At 44.8% G+C, this 27441-nt stretch overlaps 1 long non-coding RNA gene across 1 annotated transcript in view; it reads left to right on the top strand.

Annotated features, from left to right (window-relative positions):
• The window catches only part of LOC134339412 (uncharacterized), a 78794-nt gene extending 66727 nt beyond the window's left edge, over positions 1-12067 (top strand). The window contains exon 3 of the long non-coding RNA XR_010016395.1: positions 11645-12067. This is a non-coding gene — a long non-coding RNA (uncharacterized LOC134339412). The remainder of the gene's footprint in view (positions 1-11644) is intronic.
• Positions 12068-27441: the final 15374 nt, after the last annotated feature.

Below are 27441 nucleotides of genomic sequence, written 5' to 3'. Positions count from 1 at the left end.
GGGGGAAGGCTGGGAAATGGGGCTGAGGAGGAGGAAAAGGGGATCAGCCATGATGAAATGGCGGAGAAGACCTAACGGGCCAAATAGAATAACTCTGCTCCTATGTCTAAGTTGCTTGGGAATGCAGCAGGCCATCTGCAGTATTCCTGTTTGGCCTGCTGCGTTCACCAGCAACTTTGATGTGTGTCGCTTGAATTTCCAGCATCTGCAGAATTCCTGTTGGCCTGCTCCTATGTCTTATGGTCTTATGGTTTAATCCAGGAGCTTCTTCTCCATCACACCCCACCATGAGGAAAAAGATTTATCAACACTATCTATCATAATTTTGTATATATCTATCAGGTCTTGTCTCAGCTCCCTCCATTTCAGGTAGAAAAAACCCAGCCTATGCAGCCTTTCGTTTTAACTGAAATGCTCCAGTCCTGGCGACATCCTGCAGAATCTCCTCTGCACTCTCTCCAGCACTATCATATCATTCCTATAGTGTGGTGACCAAGCTTCACACAGTATTCCATAGAAACGCTGGAGGAACTCAGCAGGCCAGGCAGCATCCATGGACAAGAGTGAACAGTTGATGTTTTGGGCCATGACTCTTCTTCAGGACTGAGAAGGAAGGGAGCAGATGCCAGAATAAAAGGGTGAGGATGGGAAAGCTGCTAGCTGGAAGGTGGTGGGTAAAGTTAGGAGGGTGGGAAAGGTCAAGGGCTAGAGGAGAAAGCAGCATCGACTGTTTATTCATTTCCACAGATCCTGTCTAGCCTGCTGAGTTCCTCCAGCGTTTTGTGTGCGCTGCGTTGGATTTCCAGCATTTGCAGATTTTCTGGTGTTTACAATGTTCCATGTTGGGTGAACTTATAACCCCACCTGCTTTTATCTTCAATTCTACAACTGAGGAAGGCAAGCAACCACATCCCTTCATCAGCACCCCAGCTCCCTGAGCTGCCTCTTATGTCAGTGGTCCCCAACCACCGGGCCGCGGACCGGTACCGAGCCGCAAAGCAAGCGCTAACAGGCCGCGAGGAAACGATATGATTTGGCGATATGAGTCAGCTGCACCTTTCCTCATTCCCTGCCACACCCACTGTTGAGCTTGAATGCACGTGAGGTCATTACCCACGCATCATCCATGTCAGCGCGGGAAGGAGATCAACTCCTCGAGTTTGCAAATGACGACGGGCTGAAAATTATGTTTGACATAACATCTCTGCCGGCATTCTGGATCAAAGTCAAGTGCGAATATCCTGAGATAGCCACGGGAGCACTGAAAACGTTGCTTCCATTTCCAACTTATCTCTGCGATGAATGTAACAAAAACTAAATCGCGGAATAGACTGGACATAAGGAACCCCCTTCGAGTATCGCTGTCTCCCATCGATGGGACCGTCTTGTTGCAGGAAAACAAGCCCAGGGCTCCCACTGATTCAGCGATATTGGTGTGTTGCAATGATTTTATATGTTCATACGGGGAAAATATGTGCTGTGTGTTTAATATCCAAACGTTACTTAAAATGTTATGATGCTATTGACTTACTTATATAGTCATATGACAATTACAGCACGGAAACAGGCCATCTCTGCCCTTCTAGTCCATGCCGAACCCTACTCTCACCAAGTCCCACCGACCTGCACTCACCCCATAACCCCCCATTCCTTTCCTGTCTATATACCTATCCAATTTAACTTTAAATGATAATATCGAACCTGCTTCTGCCACTTCTACTGGGAGTTCGTTCAACACTTACTTCAAGCCCCACTGTCCTCCCCTGATAATTGACTTATCGCTATATTCATGCGAGGAAAATATGCGCTGTGTGGTTAATATTAAATTTGTTAGATAAACCCTTTTAGAAACGAAATTGAGTGTATTAACCACTTATCACCGATGTTCCGGTCGTGATTAACACTGCCCCACCGAACAGAATCGCCAAAAACGATTTGTAGAAAAAAACGGCACGTGCACGCATACGCAAAGTCACGCATGCGCACTGGTTCCCGCGCAAGGATCCATGGTCATTGTAGTCTTTTCGGGGTAAACACAACGTATTTGACTGCTACTGTACTCTCGTCTGTTGGCAACCATCCCCCGCCCCCCCACCCCGTGGTCGGCCAGTCCGCAAGAATATTGTCAATATGAAACCGGTCCGCACTGCAAAAAAGGTTGAGGACCCCTGTCTTATGTAACCAATGTTCTCTTTGTTCATCAGCACCCTCTGAGGTCCTGCCATTTCTGTTTATGTCCTTCCCTGATTTAATGTGCCAAAATGCATCACCTTCTGCCCATTAGAATTCAATTCTCTCTGTCATTCCAGCTGATCCATATCCTAGCGCAACCTAAGAAAATCCATCTCTCTGTCTACAACACCACAGACTTTCATAGCCCTGACATTCACGTCCAAGTATCACAAATATTGATGGACCCGGCACCAATCTCTCTGGTTCACCACCGGTCACAGACTTCCAAACATAAAGGCATCCTTTAAGCACCACCCTCTATCAATTTTGGACCCTTCTTCCTTCTCATATCCTATTGCTACACTTAGAAAAATAATGTGATACCAAGGAAAGACCATTATATCATTTGGCCAGGTCGTTGGAAGAAATCAAAGTTTGTTTGGGGTGGGGGTCAGGGTGGAGATACATCGCTACCAAAAGAGGTGTAAGGCACTCCCTCCCTCCACTAGGCTACAGATCATCCCTGGGAAAGGTATAACACCTGCTTAGCCCCTGATCAGAGTCATATGAATCCACGGGGGCAGGATGGTGCATATCACAGATCCTGGTTATGTGACCACTGCCACCAGGCAGACAATCTCTGAAGGGTACTGATAAAGGCTGGTGTCACCTGTCTTGCAAAGACACAAACACAAGAAGGTCTGCAGATGCTGGAAATCCAGAGCAACACACACAAAATGCTGGAGGAAGTCAGCAGGTCGGGCAGCATCTATGGAAAAGAGTGACCAGTTGCCCCTTTGGGCAGGGATGGGACTGGTGCTGCCTGACCTGTTGAGTTCCTCCAGCATTTTGTGTGTGTTGCTTTGTAAAGACCCTGCCCAGAAGAAAGTAATGACAAACCACTTCTATCAAAAAATTTGCCAAGGACAATCATGGTCATGCAAAGACCGTGACATATGATCACCCATATCATATGACATGGCACATAATGAATGAACAAGGAGTTTATTAAATCTTGAGAAACTTATGTGAGTTTGGCATTTGAACCCAGCTGAATTTATCAGTGAGGGCACACTGATTCTCAGTATTACAGACGGGGAAATTGTCAAATCGCTCAATGTGGAATTCTCACGCTCTCTAATCACTCTTGAGCGAAGGGGTGGTGGTTAGCAGAAGCTGCTGGGACACATGTTCTCCAGAGAGCCAGAGCAAAGGTCATAGAATCATCGAAACACAGAGTCAGACAGTATAGAAACAGGCCCTTCAGTCCACTGAATCCGTGCTAACCCATCAACCACATCAGTCGCATTTTATTTTCCCCACATTCCCATCATCTCCCACTAAGTTCTGTCACTCACCTACACACCAGAGGAATTTCACAGTATCCAGTTAACCAACCAAAACTGCATGTCTTTGGGATGTGGGTGGAAACCAGATCACCCAGAGGAAAATGCATAAACTCACACAGATGATATTCCTGTTGTTGCTGTCAAAGGTGGGAAATGGTTCTGTGCTTCAATTGGAATTAGATAGGAGCTGATACCTGCTATTTTGGTTGTTCGCCTCCTTGGCTGAAGTGAAATCACCCCGTGTGAAAATTATTCATGCCATTTGTGCATCAAATGATCAGTGCAGTTCAAAAGTGACTAATGTCTTGTAAACAATACAAAGCCTTTGAGAGGATATATGAAGGCTGTTTAATCACCTTTAACAGAATAAATTTAATGCAGGCAAACATAAAGTGTTATAAAGTATCAGGATAGTCAGGAGGACACCTACAAAACATGACTCTATGGTCAGGCAGCATCTGTGAAGCAAAATGAACAGTTCACATTTTGGGTCAGGTCTTAGAGAGGAGATAGTACATAGAACAGTTGGTTCAAGAGGTGCAACAAGAGCTGGCAGGTGACAGGTGGATCCAGGTGTAGGGGGAGAGAGGCAATGGTCTTAGAAGCTGGGAGTTGAGAGGTGGAAGTGATGAAGGGTTGAAGGTGAAGGAGAGAAAGATAGAGCATGAGATCAGTGAGGGAAGTGGGGAAAGAGATGCCTAAAACACGGGGATTTAATGTTTGGAGCAAATCATAGAAAGGCTCAGAGGGGATTTAAGGAAGAATACTTTTTCCACCCAGAGGGAATCTAGCACATACCATCGAAGGGTATGATGGAGGCAGAGACTTCTCAGAACATTTAAGTATTTAGATGAGTATTTGAATTTCCAAGGTCTAGAAGACTATAGGCCATGTATTAGTAAAAGGGATGAATACAAATGGTTGCTATGGGCACAGTGGGCCAAGGATGCTTCATTGACTCTAGAGCCACAAGCTATAATTCTAAAAGTGACACAGCAACAGAGTGATCCGGAGTGGGGTTGTGGCAGGACAGGGATCCTCGGGGTTATAAATAGAGGCTTTGGTGCAGGACAAGTGAGGTCATGAGGAATCTTAACCCAAAAGCTGGTTTAACCTCACTGGAGTGTTGTATCCAGTCTCTGAACAACTACCACCAACATATCACTTGTGGAACCAGAGGAGCCAACACACTGGACCACCTTCAAGAGCACTTACCATGCATGCAGCGCCCGTGCTCTGGGAAGTCCAGGCATCTGGCTGTACTTCAGAGGCCAACATCAGATCATCTTTCAAGAGATTGAATCCTCATAAGGCATCAGGCTCTGACGATGTACCAGATAGACCTGTGCCAGTCAACTGGTGGTGGTGTTCAAGGACATCTTCCATCCCCCAGGGCTGCAGCAGGAGGTTCCCAACTGCTTCAAGTGGACGACAATCAGGCAAAGCAGGGTGAGTTACCTCAGTGAGGATCACCCATTTGCACTCACATGTGCAGGGATGAAGTGCTTTGAGAGGTCGGTCACGGCCAAAATCAACTCCTGCTAAACAAGGACCTGGACCCGCCACAATAGGTTGACAGTGGGTGCAGTCACACTGGCTTTCCACACGGCCTTTGATCACCTGGACGATAGCAATACCCACATCAGGCTGCTACCTATTGACTACAGCACAGTATTCAACAACATCATACCCTTATTACCAAACAACGAGCTCCAAATCCTGGACCTCTGTACCTCCCTCTGCAATTGGATCCTTGAATTCCTCATTGGGACACCCCAGTCAGTGCAGATTGGACATAACATCTCCTTTACCATAGCATTGGAGAGGGATAGGAACAGAGAAGTTAGGAAAGCGTTTAATTGGAGTAAGGGGAAATATGAGGGTATCAGGAACTTGGAAGCATAAATTGGGAACAGATGTTGGTCAGGGAAATGTACAGAAGAAATGTGGCAAAGGTTCAGGGGATATCTGCATGGAGTTCTGCATGGGTACGTTCCAATGAGACAGGGAAAGGATGGTAGGGTGCAGAAAGCATGGTGTACAAAGGCTGTTCTAAATCTAGTCAAGAAGAAAAGAAAAGCTTACGAAAGGTTCAAAAAACTAGGTAATGATAGAGATCTAGAAGGTTATAAGGCTAGTAGGAAGGAGCTTAAGAATGAAATTAGGAGAGCCAGAAGATGCCATGAGAAGGCCTTGGTGGGCAGGATTAAGAAAAAACCCAAGACATTCTACAAGTCTGTGAAGAGCAAGAGGATAAGATGTGAAAGAATAGGACTAATCAAGTGTGACAGTGGGAAAGTGTGTACAGAATCAGAGGAGATAGCAAGGAGATACTTTGCTTCAGTATTCACTATGGAAAAGGATCTTGGTGATTGTAGGGATGACTTACAGCAGACTGAAAAGCTTGAGCATGTAAATATTAAGATAGAGGATGTGCTGGAGCTTTTGGAAAGCATCAAGTTGAATAAGACACCAGGACCAAACCGATGTAACCCAAGCTACTGTGGGAGGTGAAGGAGGAGATTGCTGAGCCTCTGGCGATGATCTTTGCATTATCAATGGGGATGGGAGAGGTTCCAGAGGATCGGAGGGTTGCGGATGTTGTTCCATTATTCAAGAAAGGGAGTAGAGATAGCCCAGGAAATTATAGACCAGTGAGTCTTACTTCAGTGGTTGGTAAGTTGATAGAGAAGATCCTGAGAAGCAGGATTTATGAACATTTGGAGAGGCATAATACGATTAGGAATATTCAGCATGGCTTTGTCAAATGCAGGTAGTGCCTTATGAACCTGACTGAATTTTTTGAGGATGTGACTAAACACATTGATGAAGGTAGAGCAGTAGATTTAGTGTGTATGGATTTTAGCAAGGCATTTGATAAGGTACCCCATGCAAGGCTTATTGAGAAAGTAAGGAGTCATGGGATCCATGGGGACATTGCTTTGTGGATCCAGAACTGGCTTTTCCACAAAAGGCAAAGAGTGGTTTAGATGGGTCATATTCTGCATGGAAGTCGGTGACCAGAGGTGTGCCTCAGAGATCTGTTGTGGGACCCCTCCTCTTCGTGACTTTTATAATTGACCTGGATAAGGAAGTGGATTGATGGGTTAGTAAATTTGCTGATGACACAAAGGTTGGGGGTGTTGTGGATAGTGTGGAGGGCTGTCAGAGGTTTCAGTGGGACATTGATAGGATGCAAAACTTGGCTGAGAAGAGGCAGGTGGAGTTCAACCCAGATAAGTGTGAGGTGGTTCAACTTGGTAGGTCAAATATGATGGCAGAATACAGCATTAATGGTAAGACTCTTGGCAGTGTGGAGGTCAGAGGGATCTTGGGGTCCAAGTCCATAGGACACTCAAAGCTGCTACGCAGGTTGACTCTGTGGTTAAAAAGCATATGGTGCATTGGCCTTCATCAACAATGGGATCGAGTTTATGAGCCGAGAGGTAATGTTGCAGCTATTTAGGACTCTAGTCAGACCCCACTTGGAGTACTTTGCTCGATTCTGGTTGCCTCACTACAGGAAGGGTGTAGAAACCATAGAAAGGGTGTAGAGGAGATTTACAAGGATGTTGCCTGGATTGGGGAGCATGCCTTATGAGAATAGGTCGAATGAGCTCGACCTTTTCTCCTTGGAGTGACGGAGGATGAGAGGTGACCTGACAGAGGTGTATAAGATGATGAGGGGCATTGATCGTGTGAGTAGTCACAGGCTTTTTCCCAGGGCTGAAATGGCTAGCTCAAGAGGGCACAGTTTTAAGGTGCTTGGAAGCAGGTACAGAGGAGATGTCAGGGGTAATTTTTTTTTATGCAGGGAGTGGTGAGTGGGTGGAATAGGCTGCCGGCGACAGTGGTAGAGGCGGATACGACAGGGTCTTTTAAGAGACTCCTGCATAGGTACATGCAGCTTAGAAAAATAGAGAGCCATGGGTAACCCTAGGTAATTTCTAAGATAAGGACATGTTCGGCACAGCTTTGTGGGCCGAAGGGCCTGTATTGTGCTGTAGGTTTTCTATGTTTCTGTTTCTAACATCTCCTTCTCAAGGATACACGCTTAGCCCTCTGCTCTCCTCTCTCTACCCCAGGACGCAATAGCGGGCATAGCCCGAACGTCATCGTGCTGCTGCCTGTGCTAGAGAGGTGTCAGAGGAATCGGTGCACAAAGGCAGAGTGCACCCTAACAACGAGGGATCACCTTAGTTACTTCCCTTGTGACCGCAAAACTCCGACGAACATTGTTAATGTGGAATGCTGCAAATCCAATTCTGGTCCCAATGTTCACTCAGCAGAAGACAAGTTTTATTGTGTTCATCTGCAGACTGCTGCAACGTTCATTGACTCATGGTCTGGGACTATTTTTTTATGTGTGACTGTATTTGACTGATATCTTGCAATGTGCTTTCTTTCTATGTTATATGTGCTATATGTGCTTTGTACTGTATGTGACTGTTGCTACTATATTTGCCTCTTGGCCCTGGAGTAACATTGTTTCTTTTAGTGGATTCATCAGTATTCATGTATGGTTGAATGACAATTAAATTTGAACTTTATCTATTATTTTGCCAGTGACCCAACTATTATTGGCAGGATGTCACACGGTGATGAGGAGACGTACAGGAGTGAGATAGATCAGCTGGTTTAGTGGTGTTGCAACAACCTTCTGCACTCAGCATCATTCAGACCAAGACCCACACATTTTAATTCCACATCCCATTCCCATTCTGATATGTCTGTCCACGGCCTCCTCTACTGTAAAGATGAAGCCACACTCAGGTTGGAGGAACAACACCTTATATTCCGTCTGGGTAGCCTCCAACCTGATGGCATGAACATTGACTTCCCTAACTTCTGTTAATGCCCCACCTCCCCCTCGTACCCCATCTGTTATTTATTTATATACACACATTTTTTTGTTTCTCCCTCTGTCCCTCTGACTATACCCCTTGCCCATCCTCTGGGTTTTCCCCCCTCCCCCCTTTTCCTTCTCCCTGGGCCTCCTGTCCCATGCTCCTCTCATATCCCCTTTGCCAATCACCTGTCCAGCTCTTGGCTCCATCCCTCCCCCTCCCGTCTTCTCCTATCATTTCAGATCTCCCCCTCCCCCTCCCACTTTCAAATCTCTTACTAGCTCTTCCTTCAGTTAGTCCTGACGAAGGGTCTCAGCCCGAAACGTCGACTGTACCTCTTCCCAGAGATGCTGCCTTGCCTGCTGCGTTCACCAGCAACTTTTATGTGTGTTGCTTGAGTAAGACCAAGGAATTAATTGTAAAATGGGAAGTCAAGGAAACACATACCAGTCCTCATTGAGGGATCAAGAGTAGAAAGGGTGAGTAGTTTCAAGTTCCTGGGTGTGAACATATCTGGAGATCTACCCTGGGCCCAACATATTGATGCAATTGCAACGAGGGCACAACAGTGGCTGTACTGTATTTCCTTAGGAGTTTGAGGAGGATTGGTGTGTCTCCAAAGACACGATCAAATTTCTACAGATGGACTGTGGAGAGCATTCTAACGGGTTGCATCACCGTCTGGTACGGAGGGGCCACTGAACAGAACCGGAAAAGGCTGCAGAAAGTTGCAAACTCAGCCACCTCCACGAGCCTCCCCAACCCAGCATCGAAGACATCTTCAAAAGGACAATTCCTCAAAAAGGCAGCATCCAGCACGAAGGACAGCCATCACCCAGGACTTGCCCTCTTCTCAATGCTACCATCAAAGAGGAGGTACGGGAGCCTGCAGACATGCATCAACGTTTCAGAATGGACAATGAAGCCGTGTACACCATCCCACTATGTTTCTTTTATTATATATGTATGTGTGTGTGTTTGTGTGGGTATGTGTGATTATGCCAGGTTTTAAAAATTCAACAGATATGCCCAAATCAGAATCCACCCCCCCTCACTCCCTTCTTTGCAATAATCTCAGAAGCACTTTAAAGACAGCTCTTTGACCGCTAGCTCCATTTAATCAATGCTGGCTTTGCACAGTAAAATTAATTCTGAAAAATGACCCATGAATACAACTTGTCTGTCACGGAGCACTGCAGCCAAGCACTGACCCTGGACACAGCCTCAGAAACAGCTGCCTTTCAAAGGGAAGGAACATTTGCATTTCCGTAACGCCGGTCATAACCTTGAAACCTCCCAAAGTGCTTTGCAGCCAGCAAAATATGGGAATATGAGTCTATTTTTGCGCACAGCAAGATACAACTTGTCTTCTGCGTTAAGGTTGTGCAGGTTAGGCTTGTATCCGCTAGAGTTTAGGAAGTGAGAGGTGATTAGATTGAGACAGATAAGATCCTGAAGGGGTCTTGATAGGGTGGATGTGGAGAGGATGTTTCCTCCTGCGGGACAATCTAGAACTAGGTGGGGGTCACAGTTTAAAAATGAAGAGTCAACAATTTTAGACAGACGAAGTAAATATTTTTCTGTGAGGGTCATGACTGTAGAACCTTCCACAACTGGTGTGGAAGCAGAGTCTTTGTAGACTTGTAAGACAAAATTAGATAGATTTTTGATAAATACAGTGGGGAAAAGCGACTGTGTGCAGGCAGGAATGTGAAGGTGAGAGTACATTCTGATCAGCTATTATATGGCAGGGCTGGTCTGAGAGGGTGAATGGCCTGCTCCTGCCTCTAATTCCTGTGTTTATACGATAGCACAGTCGGCCTGGGTATAATCACCAGGCCATTTCTTGTGAGGAGTATTTGTTCTGGACAAGATGCTGGCTGGGATAACACGAGTGTCACAATGGCACAACCCATAGAGTTGCAGCCTCATGGCTCGAGAGATCCAGGTTCGATTCCGAACTCTAGTGCTTTCTATGTGGAGTTTGCACGTTCTCCCTGTGACTGCATGGGTTTCTTTCAAAGAGAGTAAAATGGGTTTAGCACAGTTCACTGTGGATTCAGCCGATCAAATGGTTCTTTACTCTCATTGGTTTATGGCTCTGGAGTCTCCCTACAATGGCTTGGTCTTTCTATTTTCAGCTTCTAGGAGCCAGGCGCTAATCCATTTCACGAGTTAAAAGGCACCAAGTGGTGGCATCCAGATCTCTGTTCAGTCCAAAGATGGAGCTAAGTCTGTGAAGAGGTCACTAAATTTACATCAGATTGATTTTCTTTCATCGGTATTTAACTGATTCAGCCACTACTGCCAGTGAAGCAGGCCACTCAGCCCACAGAATCTGTGCTTCCTTTGACTTAGCCTGGCTCAACATGGCTGCCATGGTAGAGTAACGGTTAGCATGATGCTATTGCAGCTCGGGTTGGTCCAGAGTTCGGAGAAAGGGATGGAGGTACAGTAGGGGGCCCAAGTAGGGAATAGAAGAAGAGGGAAGAGGAAGGGAGGTTTGTTTCCCCTATTTCCATCCGTTTCCTCTTTTCCTTAAAACTACACCTTACATCAATTGGGTTTAATGCACCTCATAGTAAATTAATAAGGACCATAATTAATGTTTATTTAATGTTTCTTTCAACTGACAGCTGCCATTGGTTCAGCCAATGTGATAGGGAATCATAAATAATACAATCAACATTCACAACAGATAAACATTGCGAACAGATGAAGCACAATCTACCAACGATCTGACCTTCATACTCTCACCTCGGGAATCCCCAGTAATATCAGGGTTTTAGCATGGATTATTTCACACCCATCCATGCACAGGTCTGATCTGCGGAGCATTTCCTGCAGCACTACATTTCGCAGCTTCTATATATTGCTCTCGCTCTCTCTCTCTCTCTCTCTCTCTCACACACACCCTCGTTCTTTCTCTCTTTTTCTTTCTCACAAACACTCTACCAGATGACCTCAATAACTTATCACCATGACAACTCCGACCGTACCCCATCAGAGAGATTCTATTTGACCAATTCCATCCTCCCCCATCCTCCTTGTTGCTTGACACTGATTTGTTTTCACTTGTTCTGAGTTGTCAAGCTTCCTTATCCCTCAGGTGCAATCTGACCTGACGACTGCTTCCAGTACAATCTACATTCATAGCCAACAGGGCAAGTTACCTTAGCACCACAATTCAGCCCATTCATAAAGTCCTGAAATCTTGTGAACTTGTCTTTGGAAAGTCATTGACCTGAATTGTTATCTCTGTTTCTCCTTCTACAGACACTGCCTGTCTAAGCATTTTCTGCGCCCGTTTTTGAGTTTCACGTTGTGTTGGGAATATCCACATGGGAAGAGAAGATGCCTTGGAGTTAAAGGGGATGAATCCTGTAAAGTCCCCACTACAATGTCAGCAGGATGTTTGTTTATCTGCATTTCATGGATGTGATTGTGATGGTCACGTGATTCAGAGTTGGAGCCTGGAAGTCATTTGCTGCAGTGAATTAACATATCAACTTGCATTTCTCTGGGATGTGGGAGGAAATCAGAGCACCCAGGGGCAACCATACAGTCCCAGGCAGTGCCAGACTGCAGGGTTGAACCCAGGTCACTGGAACTTTAAAGCAGCATCTCTACCCAAAGTCATTCTCTCTCACGTGACCCAACCAACTACCCTCTAAAAAATTTGATGCCCAAATTCTTTCTTCTTTTGCCCAATATGCAACTGGCTTTTAGGGCAGCGGTGAAGGTCCTATCTCTGGTGGCGTTCAAGGCTTCCTTCATTGTGTGAGTAGCTTCCTTTCGGCTTACTGTCGGGTCATGCAAGTCCTGAGTGGAGACTCAGGAATACCGTCACTCTCAGATGTAGAAGGATTCTTCATTGCTGTTTTCATAACAGTCTTTTTTTGACCAGTCAGGGTTGTTGGCCCTGAGCTGAGCCCCTGAACCTGGAGGATCAGTGGACCACTCTTAGTCTGACCTCTCCCCTTTGACCTATTTGACATGGGTGACTCGACCAAGGGCCAAAACAGACAGCTCTTACCCCAGCCAGCATAACTCTCTGGGTCACACAAGTCTCCAAACCACGACAAGGTTGCGGTCCTCTTGGAGGTTGCTGCTCAATACAGTGGGGTAATTTACTGGAGATGGGAGTTCTCCAGAACATAGCAAACCCTATTGTTCCCAACACAAGATGCAAGCAGCGATTTCCTCTCTCTCTTTCCTATTTATGGGCTATACACGCAACTACAACTCCAGATAAGCTTTGAGGAGTGGAGACAGGGGCAGATCTCCCGCCACAGGAAGGATGTGGTAGCAACAGAGCTGGGGAAATGTATTTGTAAAGAAAATTAATTAACATTGGCCACAAGTAAATTGGACCTGGACTTCAAAATGAGTAGAGAATACCTTTATTCATGATTAAGGGAAGAGTGGCACGCTAACAGTGTGGTCACCAGGTCGTCCAAATAATAATAGTCTTAGCCTTTTTTATACATGCTCACAGAAAGTCAATTGCATCAACCAAAGGTTAAAAAAAATTCAATCCTGTACAACTTATTGCATTCCACAAAATATTAGAGGCAGCCTGTCCTGCCCCGTGGTTTATTATTCCCACAACACACAGAGATAGGTTGTTATTCATTCTCGAAACTAAGATAGATTATTGCAAGCACACTGAGAACCCAAGGCCAAATGATGAATTATTATTTATGATATTATAGAAAGTTCATTAAATCCTTAAAGTACAAAGGTATAATTTGTTTTACATGATAGTACCTGGCATGTGAAGGAAAACCAGGACACCCCTTAATGGTCAGAGACTTTGGAGCCTGCAATTTATGACCTTCACTGGCTTCATCTTGTTTACACAGCTGTGTTATGCACTAAGGATAGCACCAGGTAGATGGTTTGTTAATTAAAATAAGGTGCGGGGTGGTTAGCAACTCAGATAGTTTAACCCTTTATTCAGAATGTTCTTCCACAAACAGAGACAGTGCATGATGTTACCTGGAATGGAGGCTGTAGTTATCAGGAGAAATTGGAAAGGTTGGGTTTATTCTCAGTGGAAGGTAGGAAGGAGGTTCAGAGGTGACCTTGTGGAAGTTTATAAAATTATGAGGGACATGGATAGGATAGATAGTTAGAATTATTATTTCAGAAAAGGGAGTCCTGAACTAAAGGGTCTTTCAAGAGGACCAGAACCTTGTTGTGGTTGGCGGCTTGCTTGCTTCAATGACCCGGAGAGCTGTGCTGGCTGGAGTCAGGGCTTCATACTTCGGCTCACCCGTACTAAACAGGTCAAAGGGTAGAGGCCAGACTAAGAGTGGTCCACCGATCCTCCTGGTTCGGGGGGTTCAGCGCAGGGCTAACGCCTCAGACTGGGAAACAAAACTGTTACGGAAACGGCAATGAAGAATCCTTCTGCATCTGAGTGCGACGGTATTCCGGAGTCTGCCCCCGGGACTTGCGTGACTGACAGTAAACCGAGGGCAAGCTACTGACATGGTGAAGGAAGCCGTGAATGCCGCCAGAGATGGAGGAACCTTCTCTGCTGCCCTAAGCTCCAGCAGCGTAACAGGCAAAAGAAGAACCAGAGGGCACAGATTTAAGTGGCTGCATCCCCACCTGTAGCGGGGTGCCAGTACAAACACTCAAAAGGGTCTGCAGAGAGCTGTATACTCAGCAAGCTCGTCACGGGCACAACACTCCCCACCATCAAGGACATCTTCAAGAAGGTGGCATCCATCATGTACAGCCCTCACCAACTAGGAAACGTCCTGTTCTCCATTCTACTATCGAGGAGGAGGTACAGGAACCTGAAGACCCACATTCAATGATTTAACTTCTTCCTCTCTGTCATCAGATTTTGAACCAGGCCATGAACCCAGGAACACTACCTCACAATTCTTCTTTTGCTCTGGTTATTTATTCAAATATTGTAACTTTTAGTTATTTTTTGTCCTGCTGCCGCCACAGAAAAACAAATCTCACAATTACTTCAGTGATAATAAACCTGATTCTGAACCATTTCTGTATCGTATGATTCAATGATTTTCTGGGATTGCAGGAAGAGTTGTCATCTCCCACAACTCCCTTGTTGTTCCCCAAACTTGCTGATTGTGAGAAAATGCATCAGGAGGTAAAAAACCACTGAGCGTTTCTTTCACTTTAGTTGAATGTCTTCATTAATTTGCTACATGCTGTAAACAGTTAACAGAAAGGACTACTCTGCACGGAGGGCTGGTAGTCATGTGATGGGACCTTGCAGGCAGCAAGAGTTTGTTTTCCTGGGAACTTTAACCTCAGCCTGACGTGGAGGAGCTTGGGCCTGAAGTTGATGTGATTCCCTTGTTACTTCAGCAGAAGTAATTCAAAGAAGAAATCGACAGCTACAATTTCACCAACGGCCCAGTGTCCCAAGATAGTTAGCCTGTGCCTGTGACCTCTGCCGCAGCTTGTTCGCAGTGTGGGTCCTGACAGCCTTCTCTCAGCCTGACAACCTCCTCTCCGTTCTCAGACACTGATCTCCCCCATAGTCCATCTCAGCTGCTGCGTCTAATGACTGCCGGAGAATCGGTTGCCAGGAAGGCTTGGACAGGTAAAAGCCTTGGGGACAGGTGGTGCACAGACAGAACACGAAGCAGCTCGGAGATCGGAGATCAAGCGAGGCCTTGTTGGGCTTAGAGTATGCTGGCCCAGTGATTTTGTTACTTGTCCAATGGGTAGCTTTCCAAACAATTCATCGGGAAGCCAAAATCCAAATACCAGCCCAAAGACTGAGGAATTTAACTTAACGTAGTCAACTGACCCAAAGCTCAAAGCCAGTCTCAGCGATGGTGACCATGACATCTGGTTGGTAGAGTGACACAGCTGGCTAGACCCGCTGCCTCCCAGCTCTGGAGACACAAGTTTAATCCTGACCCCTGGTGCTATCCGTCTGGGCTTTGTACGTTCTCCCTGTGATGGCCTCAGTTTCCACTGGCCACTTTGGATTCCTTCCACGTCCCCAAGATGTGGCAGTTGCTACATTAATTACTCCGTTGTGTGGGGGGAGGCAATAGGATCTGGGGGAGTTGATGGGAATGTGGGAAAAATAAATGAGTGTAAATGAGCGGTGGCCAGTACGTACAGACTCAATGGGCTGAAGGGCTTTCTTCCATGTTGGATGACTCTGTGACACAATGAGTTGTTGTAAAAACCCATCTTGTCCACAATTACCCTTTCTTTACACGACTCACAACTGGTATGGAAACACCAATGCCCTTGAATGGAAAATCTGATAAAAGGTAGTAGATACAGCCTAGTCCATCATGGATAAAGTTACCCCCAACCCCCCCCCCCCCCATTGAGCACATCTACAGAAAGCAATGTTGCAAGAAAGAAGCATTCATCATTAGAGACCTCCACCACCCAGGTATCTTCTTGCTGCTACCATCAGGAAGAAGGTACAGGCACCTCAGGACTCACATCACCAGGTTCAAGACCAGTTACTACCCCTCAGCCATCAGGCTCTTGAACCAAAGGGGATAATTTCACTCAACTTCACTTGCCCCATCATTGAAATGTTCCTACAAACTATGGACTCATTTTCAAGGACTCTTCATCTCATGTTCTCGATATTTATTACTACTATTTCTTCCTTCTTGTATTTGAACAGTTTGTTGTTATTTTGCACACTGGTTGAATGCCCAAATTGGTGCAGTCTTTTGTTGATTCAAGATCATATAATCTACTGATGGAACCTGTCATCTACTATTCAGCATCTCTGATCTACATTTCGGTGTTGTGTTTTGGGGAATTGAGTGATCTGGCACTTTGCTGTCTCCAAAAAGGTTTCGTGAGGCTTTGAGCGAAGAGCGTGGCCTCGATGCCGAGAAACCTGGAGATGGGGGAGGGTTTGGAGCCCATGTTTGACATCATTTCTCGCTGACCTTGCTGATGAAGGTGGCAAGGAAGATTGAAATCATTGAGGTGAGGGTGGAAGCAAAATGTGGTCTTCGGCACCACTGCGCGGCCTCTCACTCGCTGCTGCCAGAGGAAGGTGTCGGCGTGTGATGGTCTCTCTCTCCTTCCTGCTCACTGCTCGTGAAGCAAGGCCCCTGCATTCAAATGATTGATGCTGCTGGAGGGTGGTACTGGAGCAAGGTTTAATTGGCACAGTTTGTGGATTAGATTCCGTCGGTCATGTCATGATGTGTTTCTGATCTCTGGCCGTCCCTTTTTTTTTGTTGCTATTTTGGACAACTGAATCAGAGTGGCCTGCATATAGCAAACACTGAGCTGGACTGAACATGCCTGGACTCCTTCAATTTTGTGTTTTACAATCTGTGTTTTTCGCTCATTTGTTTTTTTTGTTGCCATTTTGTGTGATTTGGTTTTTTTTTGCATGTTGGTAGTGGGGGGTGTGTGGGGGGGGCGGGTTGAAGTTTCTCATTGAACGGGTTCGATGGCTTTTCTTTGTTTCGTTGCTGTCTGTGGGAAGACAGGGTTGTGTTCTGCATACATACTCTGATAATAAATGTACTTTGAATCTTTGATGTAAACTCCCAGCAGGTCAGGCGGCATCTACGGAGAGAAAAAGCAAGCTTGATGACGGATCCTCAACCTGAAATATTAATGCCATTTCCCGTTCCCAAATGTTATCTGACCTGCTGAGTATTTCCAGCATTTTCTGTTTTATTTCTAATTATTTCTCGTTGTGTTTTCTATGTTACATTTTTGCTGTCGTATTTTGTTGATATAATATTTCATCTAATATAGAACTGTTCACTTTGTGATCCAGAGTCACAAAGCCAGCTACTGGAATGCACCAAGGAAAGATATCCATGTATGGGTCCATGCTTTTGCAATAAAAATATACCAATTAAGCATACTTAAAATCCTACTGTATGATCAGTTTTCCAAATGTCCACACAATTTAGAATTTAGAACGTCAGTAAGACCAAAGAGTTGATTGTGGACTTCAGAAAGTGTAAGACAAAGAACATACACCAGTTCACATAGAGGGATCAGGAAGTGGAAAGGGCGAGCATTTTCAATTTCCTGGGTGTCAATATCTCTGAGGACCTAACCAAGATCCAACATATCGATGCAACTACAAAGAGGGCACGACAATGACTCTATTTCATTGGGAGTTTGAGGGGATTTGATATGCCACCAAAAACACTTACAAATTTCTACAGATGTACTGTGGAGAGCATTCTAACTGGTTGCATCGTTGTCTGGTATGGTGTGAGTAGGGTGCAGGGCTACTGCACAGGATCATTATAAGCTGCAGAGAGTTGTAAACTTAGTCAGCTCCATCATGGATAGTATCTAGGACATCTTCAAGGAACAATGCTTCAAAAAGGTGGCATCCATCATTAAGGACCCCCATCACCCAGGACTTGCCCTGTTCTCATTGGTGCCATTAGAAAGGAGGTACAGGAGCCTGAAGGCACACACTCAATGATTCAGGAACAGCTTCTTCCCTTCCGCCATCTAATATCCGAAAGAACATTGAACCTATGAACACCACATCACTATCTTTTGTATTTCTATTTTTGCACTAGTTAGTTATTTAACTATTTTAACTATATCTATATATATATATATGTGTGTCTGTGTGTATATATACATACATATATATATATATATATATATATATAGTAAGTGTGTGTGTACATATACACACACTTACTGCAATTCACAGACTTCTTTTGATTACTATGGATTGCATTATACTGCATATTCATGACATTTGTCGGTAATATTAAACCTGATTCTGATTCTGATTCTGAACATACATCAGCTCACAGGGCAATCCCATTCTCTCACTAATTGTCCCTGACACCTCATTATAATCAAGACTGTCCATATTCTACCACCAGTTTATACCGAGGGAAATTTACACTGGGCTAAAAAGGTTTAATTCTTTCAATCTTTCTTCATAACTCATACGCTACAAACCTGGAATGAGTCTCATCACCCTTCTCTGGACTCTCTCCAGTGCCCTCACATCCCGCACACAATAGGGAGGCGGGAGGAGAAGATGGTGACGCGACGCAGCGCGCGCAGCTCTCCGGTGAAATGGTATCGTATTTGTTAAATAGGGTACCGTGCACAATTCTGATTTGATGGAGACAGACATGAGAAGGCACAGAGGAACATCTGGAAATTTCTGAAATGCCCAGTTCACTGCTACTGCTACTGTGCGATCGAGAATCTCCGGAGGGAAGGCCCCAAAATCCTCGGCTTTGCCTGCTGCTGGCGACCGAGGCTGAGGTCGAATCGATCGGATAGAGATGGTGCTCGGTACTCAGTGTCGGAGGGCTGATCGGAGCTCGAAGTTTTCGGACGACCCAGAGTCAGACTGTGGTCGGGCATGGCAGGGAGAGTTTTCTTCCTTCTCCCGTCTGCGTGAGATGTGGGACTTTGAACTTTTTTACTGTGCCCATGGCCTGTTCTTCATCAAGTTATGGTATTGTTGGACTGTTGTAACTATAAGTTATAATTATGTGGTTTTTGTTAGTTTTTCAGTCTTGGTCTGTCCTGTGTTTCTGTGATATCACACCGGAGGAATATTGTATCATTTCTTAATGCATGCATTACTAAATGACAATAAAAGAGGACTGCGTGTCCCCATAATCTAATAATCTAATATAAAAAATTAATAACTCCCCAGGGCTAAACATCATAAAACCAAAGGGACTTAAAGAGGTCTATGTTTATATATACAAACCCCCTTTTTCTTCAAAAGTCAGTGAAGGCTGGTGAAATGTCTAAGGACTGGAAATGGGCTAATGTGGTCCTAGTTAGGGCATCAAAGGATGTGGCAATAAGGCAAGAGTATGGGGTTGAGTAGGATCTAGGATCTGCTCTTAAGGATGGTGGAGCAGACTCGATGGGCTGAATGGCCTAATTCTGTCCTATGACTTATGGTCTCATAAGGGAACAGTAAGCTGAACGTGTATCGTAGGTAAGATAATAGAAACAACAATAAAGAATGAATTGGAAAGGCAGCTGATAAGAACAGGCAAGTTAGCAGAAAGCCAGCATGGGTGCAGAAAGGGGAAATCATGTTTTACTAATATTCTGGAGTTCTATGAGGAGGCAACTAAAATTTATGGTAACAATAGAGCAGCTGATATCATTTACTTGACTTTCAGAAGGCTTTTGACAAGATACCCGACGAGAGGTTAATAATTAAGTTACAGGAGGTAGGGATTTAGGGTGAGGTGTGCGAATGGGTGCAGAATTGGCTCAAAAACAGAAAACAATGCGTTATGGTGAGAGGATCATTTTTACACCTAGAAGATGTTAAAAGTGGGGTTCCATAGGGTTCAGTTTTGGGGCCGCTGCTGTTTTCATTTTACATTAATGATTTTGATAAGCACAAAACAAATAAATTAGTAAAGTGTGCTGATGACACAAAATTAAGGAGACAGGCTGATAACATTCAGGCAACAGAATCAATACAGTTAGATCTAAACAAAATCCAGATGTGGGTAGATAAATGACAGATGACATTTAATGTAAGTAAATGCAAAATATGACATATAGGAAGTCGAACTATTAGATATGAATATACAATGGGGGTTCTTGAGTTAGAAAGTGAACTGTATGAGAAGGATTTGGGCGTGCTGACAGACTCATCACTATTAACATCTAGACAATGCACAGAAGCGATTCGGAAGGCTAATAGAATGTTGGGCCACATTATGCGCTCAATGGAGTTCAAGTCTAGAGACGTTCTCCTTAAGTTGTACAATGTGATTGTGAGGCTACAGCTTGAGTACTCTGTACAATTCTGGTCTCCAAATTGTGTGCGGGATGTGAAGGCACTGGAGAGAGTCCAGAGAAGGGTGATGAGACTCATTCCAGGTTTGTAGCCTATGAGTTATGAAGAAAGATTGAAAGAATTAAACCTTTTTAGCCTAAGTAGATGTAGAATGAGAGGAGACATGATAGAAATTTTCAGAATCATTAAGGGTGCAAGTAAGGTGGATGCCAGCTGCTATTTCAAAATTAATCCATCAATGGGGACACGGGGCATAGGTGGAAATTGGTTAAAGGGAGATTTCAGACTAACGTCAGGAAGCATTTCTTTACACAGCGAGTTGTGGTCACATGGAACAAACTACCTAGTTGTGTATTTGAAAGTAGTATCTTGGAGACTTTCAAATCTAAACTCGATAATTATTTCAACACACTATGTGTATAGGAATTTGGCAAGCTTTATTGGTCCGAATGATCTGGTCTTGTCAAAAACTTTCTAATGTTCTAACGTTCAAAGTGCATTTATTATCAAAGTATGAATACTTTATACAAACTTGAGACTTGTCTCCTTACAGGCAGCCACTACACAAAGAAACCCAACTGAACCCATTAAAACAACAAAAGACCATCAAAACCCGATGTGCAGAGAGAAAAAAAACAACACATGTAAATGATAAAAGTAAGCAAATAACATTTAGAGCTGAAGTTCACAGAAGTTTTGGTCCCACGGCCCATTCAGAACCCTGCTAATTTCAGGTAACAGCCTCAGTTCAGTGCAGAGATAAGTAAATTTCGTGGAGCAGCGAGCTTATCCAGCTCATCCCTTGCCTGTGACCCCAACACTATGATCTTTACAACCTGGCCCAGCGCTTAAGTTGTCCGTACTTCAGGTAATTACTTGCTCTCAGTCCGGGCCCTTGCCCTTTTAATATGCTTTCAGGCCCGAGCCCTGCCTCCCACAACTCGGCCCATATCCAACCTTTGCAATTCGGCTCAATGCTTAAATCGATCAGACCTCGGGTCTTTCCTCACTGTCAACCCGGGCTCAGCCTCGATCCTGCTTCACCTCAGTTCTGCTGCGACTAGTAGCCTCCGAGTCCACTCCAGCATTGGCCATACAAGTTGACAGGAAGAGGAAAGTAGCTCAAATAACCATGTGTTACAATAGTGGTGTACAGAAGAACATCTCTGAGCGGAGAACACATTGAACCTTGCAGCAGTGAAAGACCGCAAACATACATTCAGTGGCCATCTTATTAGGTAAAGATAGCTAACATAGAGGCCACTGAGAGTACGTTCCTGGTCCTTCACCATCATTGAGACAAGACCCTGGACTCCCTCCTCAACTACACAGGGGAGGGGTCTTCTTCATCGGAAGGACTGCAGCGAATGAAAAAGATAAAGTCACTCCCACATCTTCAAGAGCAATAAGTACCAGCCCTGTCATTAACACTCACCTCCAAATAAACAGCGGGCGCTCTGTTTGAGGTCCTCGAGCAAAGAGCCAGAGGATGGGCTGATCTTATGAAGGGCAATGTCTCTCAGTGTGTAACTTTTACACTATTACACTTAAGTGTGCACGTCCACGCTCGATAAACTGAAATGCCCCGTTCTCATTGGAGCAGAAGACTGAAGGTACACACTCACTGATTCAGGAACAGCTTCTTCCCCTCTGCCATCCAATTTCCGAATGGACAATGAACCCATGAACACTACCTCACTCCTTTTTTATTTCTATTTTTTTCACTACTTATCTAATTTAACTGTTTGATATACATATACTTACTGTAATTCGCAGTTTTTTCTGTTATTATGTGTTGCATTGTACTGCTGCCACAAAGTTAACAGATTTCACAACATATTCAGGTGATATTAAACCTGATTCTCATTCCGATTCTGACTGAACTGTCCTCCCATTTATGGTAATGGAGATCCCTGCCCATTTCACCGCTACTTCCAGAATGAAGTACAGCAGAAAACTTATAAAGTCACACCATCACTTTCCAGTCCACCACGGAGCTTTTTCTGCACATTTGCAATTTTATTCCTCCTTCCTGCTCATAAGCATGTCAATAAACGTCTGCCAGCACCATATTTCTGACCTTTCACTGAATCGCAGCTTAAGGACTGATTCCCAGCCTTAATGCCTTGGTCTGTTCCAAAAGCCAGTTTATGAGCAGGATGTAGGATTCAGGCACTGGTGTTTTAGCTAAGATCAGAACGATGCTTGCAATTATACATATTGAACCAGTATTGAGCCAGGGCTTGTTGGCTTCTGCAGAACATCAACACAGTCAGAAAACCATGGGTATTTCGGTCTAAATCCTCAGGGATTTTGTCTCAGAAATCTGTAGGAATCATCAGCTCTGCAGAGAGACCTGAGTGTCAAATGAAACACATGCAGGATTTCACCACGAGCACGTTCCTGTAATTATTGCAAACCAGGGATATCAGAGTTATTCCAGCTCTGGGATGCGGCAGATTATCCCACTATCAATGCAGTCATTATTATTTTTTTCTTTTCAGGTTAGCATAGTCCTCTGTGTGTCCTATGTTTTACTTCTAAAACTTTAGTCAAAGTAAAACAAACTTGCAAGACTGCAAGGGATTTAGACACAGTCCACTGAGTTATGTATGCACAGTGTGGGATCTGTTCTGGCCAGCACATTGCGGAATAGATGTAACTGCTTTGGAGAGGGTGTATGGTCCGATATATAACTACGCGGAGATGTTCGATAAACTAAGGTTGTTTCTTTGAAAAAGGATTCTGAAGGTAGATTTAATAACATTTTATATGGTTTAGAGCGAGCAATTTGGCAACGGCTTTTCCCCTCAGCATAGAGGTAAAAAAAACAAAAGTTCAAAGTACATTTATTATCAAAGTTCAACATTCAAAGTTAAACTTATTATCTGAGTACATGCATGTCACCACATATAACCCTGAGATTCTTTTTCTGTGGGCAGACTTAGCAAGTCTATAGGACAATAACTGTGAACAGGATTTGTAAACTGTAAACCAACTGTGCAAATGCAAATAACAAATAAACAGCAATAAGTAACAAGCATGAAAGAACAAGATAAAGGAGTCCTTACATCAGTGTGATTCATTTTTCTGTGGGCATACTCAGTAAATCTATGGAATAGAAACTTTAACAGAATCAGTGAAAGATCAGCCAGAGTGCTGAAGACAACAAATTGTTCAAAAGCAAATTTAAATAAACAGCAATAAATAAAGAGGACATGAAATAACAAGATAAAAAGTCTTTAAAGTGAGATTATTGGTTTGAGAACATCTCAATGGATGGGTAAGTGCGTGTAGTTATCCACTTTTGTTCAAGATCCTGATGGTTGAAGGGTAGTAACAGTTCTTGAACCTGGTGGTGCGAGTCCTGAGGCTCTTGTACCTTCTACCTGATGGCAGCAGTGAGAAGAGAGCATGGCCTGGGTGGTGGAGATCTCTGATGATGGATGCTGCTTTTCTACAGCAACGTTTCATGTAGGTGTGCTCAATGGTTGGGAAGGCTTTACCTGTGATGTACTGGGCCAAATCCACTACCTTTCGTAGGATTTTCTGCTCAAAGGCAATGGTGTACCCATCCCAGGCCATAATGCAGCCTGTCAGCACACTTTCCACCACACATCTATAGAAGTTTGTCAAGGTTTTAGGCGACGTGCTGAATTTTTGCAGACTCTTAAGGAAGTAGAGGCGCTGTCTTGCTTTCTTCACAATTATATTTATATGATGGGTCCAGGAAACATAGAACATAGAACATAGAATAGTACAGCACAGTACAGGCCCTTCGGCCCACAATGTTGTGCCGACCCTCAAACCCTGCCTCCCATATAAGCCCCCACCTTAAATTCCTCCATATACCTGTCTAGTAGTCTCTTAAACTTCACTAGTGTATCTGCCTCCACCACTGACTCAGGCAGTCCATTCTATGCACCAACCACTCTCTGAGTAAAAAACCTTCTTCTAATATCCCCCTTGAACTTCCCACCCCTTACCTTAAAACCATGTCCTCCTGTATTGAGCAGTGGTGCCCTGGGGAAGAGGCGCTGGCTATCCACTCTATCTATTCCTCTTATTATCTTGTACACCTCTATCATGTCTCCTCTCATCCTCCTTCTCTCCAAAGAGTAAAGCCCTAGCTCCCTTAATCTCTGATCATAATCCAAACTCCCTAAACCAGGCAGCATCCTGGTAAATCTCCTATGTACCCTTTCCAATGCTTCCACATCCTTCCTACAGTGAGGTGACCAGAACTGGACACAGTACTCCAAGTGTGGCCTAACCAGAGTTTTATAAAACTGCATCATTACATTGCGACCCTGAAATACTATCCCTCGACTTATGAAAGCTAGAACCCCATAAACTTTCTTAATTACTCTATCGACCCGTGAAGCAACTTTCAGGGATCTGTGGACATGTACCCCCAGATCCCTCTGCTCCTCCACACCACCAAATGTCCTGCCATTTACTTTGTACTCTGCCTTGGAGTTTGTCCTTCCAAAGTGTACCACCTCACACTTCTCCGGGTTGAACTCCATCTGCCACTTCTCAGCCCACTTCTGCATCCTATCAATATCTCTCCGCAATCTTTGACAATCCTCTACACGATCTACAACACCACCAACCTTTGTGTCATCTGCAAACTTGCCAACCCACCCTTCTACCCTCACATCCAGGTTGTTAATAAAAATCACGAAAAGTAAAGGTCCCAGAACAGATCCTTGTGGGACACCACTAGTCACAATCCTCCAATCTGAATGTACTCCCTCCACCACGACCCTCTGCCTTCTGCAGGCAAGCCAATTCTGAATCCACCTGGCCAAACTTCCCTGGATCCCATGCTTTCTGACTTTCTGAATAAGCCTACCGTGTGGAACCTTGTCAAATGCCTTACCAAAATCCATATAGATCACATCCACTGCACTACCCTCATCTATATGCTTGGTCACCTCCTCAAAGAACTCTATCAGGCTTGTTAGACACGATCTGCCCTTCACAAAGCCATGCTGACTGTCCCTGATCAGACCATGATTCTCTAAATGGCCAGGGATCCTATCTCTAAGAATCTTTTCCAACAACTTTCCCACCACAGACGTAAGGCTCACTGGTCTATAATTACCCGGACTATTCCTACTACCTTTTTTGAACAAGGGGACAACATTTGCCTCCCTCCAGTCCTCCGGTACTATTCCTGTGGACAACGAGGACATAAAGATCCTAGCCAGAGGCTCAGCAATCTCTTCCCTTGCCTCGTGGAGCAGCCTGGGGAATATTCCGTCAGGCCCCAGGGACTTATCTGTCCTAATGTATTTTAACAACTCCAACACCTCCTCTCCCTTAATATCAACATGCTCCAGAACATCAACCTCACTCATATTGTCCTCACCATCATCAAGTTCCCTCTCATTGGTGAAAACCAAAGAGAAGTATTCATTGAAGTCCTCACTCACTTCCACAGCCTCCAGGCACATCTTCCCACCTTTATCTCTAATCGGTCCTACCTTCACTCCTGTCATCCTTTTTTCTTCACATAATTGAAGAATGCCTTGGGGTTTTCCTTTACCCTTCTCGCCAAGGCCTTCTCTTACCCTCTTCTTGCTCTTCTCAGCCCCTTCTTAAGCTCCTTTCTTGCTTCCCTATATTCCCCAATAGACCCATCTGATCCTTGCTTCCTAAACCTCATGTATGCTGCCTTCTTCCACCTGACTAGATTTTCCACCTTACTTGTCACCCATGGTTCCTTCACCCTACCACTCTTTATCTTCCTCACCGGAACAAATTTATCCCTAACATCCTCTAAACCTCGACCACATGTCCATAGTACATTTCCCTGCAAAAACATCATCCCAATTCACACCCGCAAGTTCTAGCCTTATAGCCTCATAATTTGCCCTTCCCCAGTTAAAAATTTTCCTGTCCTCTCTGATTCTGTCCTTTTCCATGATAATGCTAAAGGCCAGGGAGCGGTGGTCACTGTCCCCCAGATGGTCTCCCACTGAGAGATCTGTGACCTGACCCGGTTCATTACCTAGTACTAGATTTAGTATGGCATTCCCCCTAGTCGGCCTGTCCACATACTGTGACAGGAATCCATCCTGGACACACTTAACAAACTCTGCCCCATCTAAACCCTTGGAACTAATCAGGTGCCAATCAGTATTAGGGAAGTTAAAGTCACCCATGATAACAACTCTGTTATTTTTGCACCTTTCCAAAATCTGCCTCCCAATCTGCTCCTCTGTATCTCTGCTGCTACCAGGGGGCCTATAGAAAACCCCCAAGAGAGTAACTGCTCCCTTCCTGTTCTTGACTTCTACCCATACTGACTCAAAATAGGATCCTGCTACATTACCCACCCTTTCTGTAGCTGTAATAGTATCCCTGACCAGTAATGCCACCCCTCCTCCCATTTTCTCACCCTCTCTATCCCTTTTAAAGCACTAAAATCCAGGAATATTGAGAATCCATTCCTGCCCTGGTGCCAGCCAAGTCTCTGTAATGGCCACTACATCATAATTCCATGTATGTATCCAAGCTCTCAGTTCATCACTTTTGTTCCTGATGCTTCTTGCATTGAGGTACACACATTTCAGCCCTTCTACCTTACTGTCTTTATACCATTTATTTTGCTTCTCTTTCCTCAAAGCCTCTCTATATGTTAGATCTGGCTTTACTCCATGCACATATTTCACTGCTCTATCGCTCTGGGTCCCATCCCCCTTGCAAATTAGTTTAATCCCTCCCGAACCATGCTAGTGAACCTACCTGCAAGGATATTTCTCCCCCTTGAGTTCAGGTGCAACCCATCCAATCTGTACAGGTCCCACCTTCCACAGAAGAGATCCCAATCATCCAAAAATCTAAAACCCTGCTCCCTGCACCAACTCCTCAGCCACACATTCAACTGCCATCTCCTCCAATTCTTACCATCTCTGTCACGTAGCACTGGCAGCAATCTTGAGAACGCCACCCTTGAGGTCCTGTTCTTCAGCCTTCTGCCAAATTCCCGAAACTCACACCTCAGGACCTCATCCCTCTTCCTGCCTATGTCGTTGGTCCCAACATGTATCACGACTTCTGGTTGCTTTCCCTCTCGTACCAGGATGTCGTGGACCCGGTCAGAGACATCCCGGACCCTGGCACCCAGGAGGCAACAAACCATGCGGGTGTCCTTCTCACATCCGCAAAATCTCCTGTCTGCTCCCCTGACTATAGAGTCTCCAATGACGACAGCTCTCCTCTTCTCCGTCCCACCCTTCTGTACCACAGGATCAGACTCAGTGCCGGAGGCCCTGCCACTGTGGCTCAC

Source organism: Mobula hypostoma, chromosome 29 (assembly GCF_963921235.1).
Source record: "Mobula hypostoma chromosome 29, sMobHyp1.1, whole genome shotgun sequence".
Lineage (NCBI taxonomy): Eukaryota > Metazoa > Chordata > Chondrichthyes > Myliobatiformes > Myliobatidae > Mobula > Mobula hypostoma.
The sequence above is the reverse complement of the archived record's forward strand: the minus strand, read 5'-3'. Positions and strand labels throughout refer to the sequence as shown.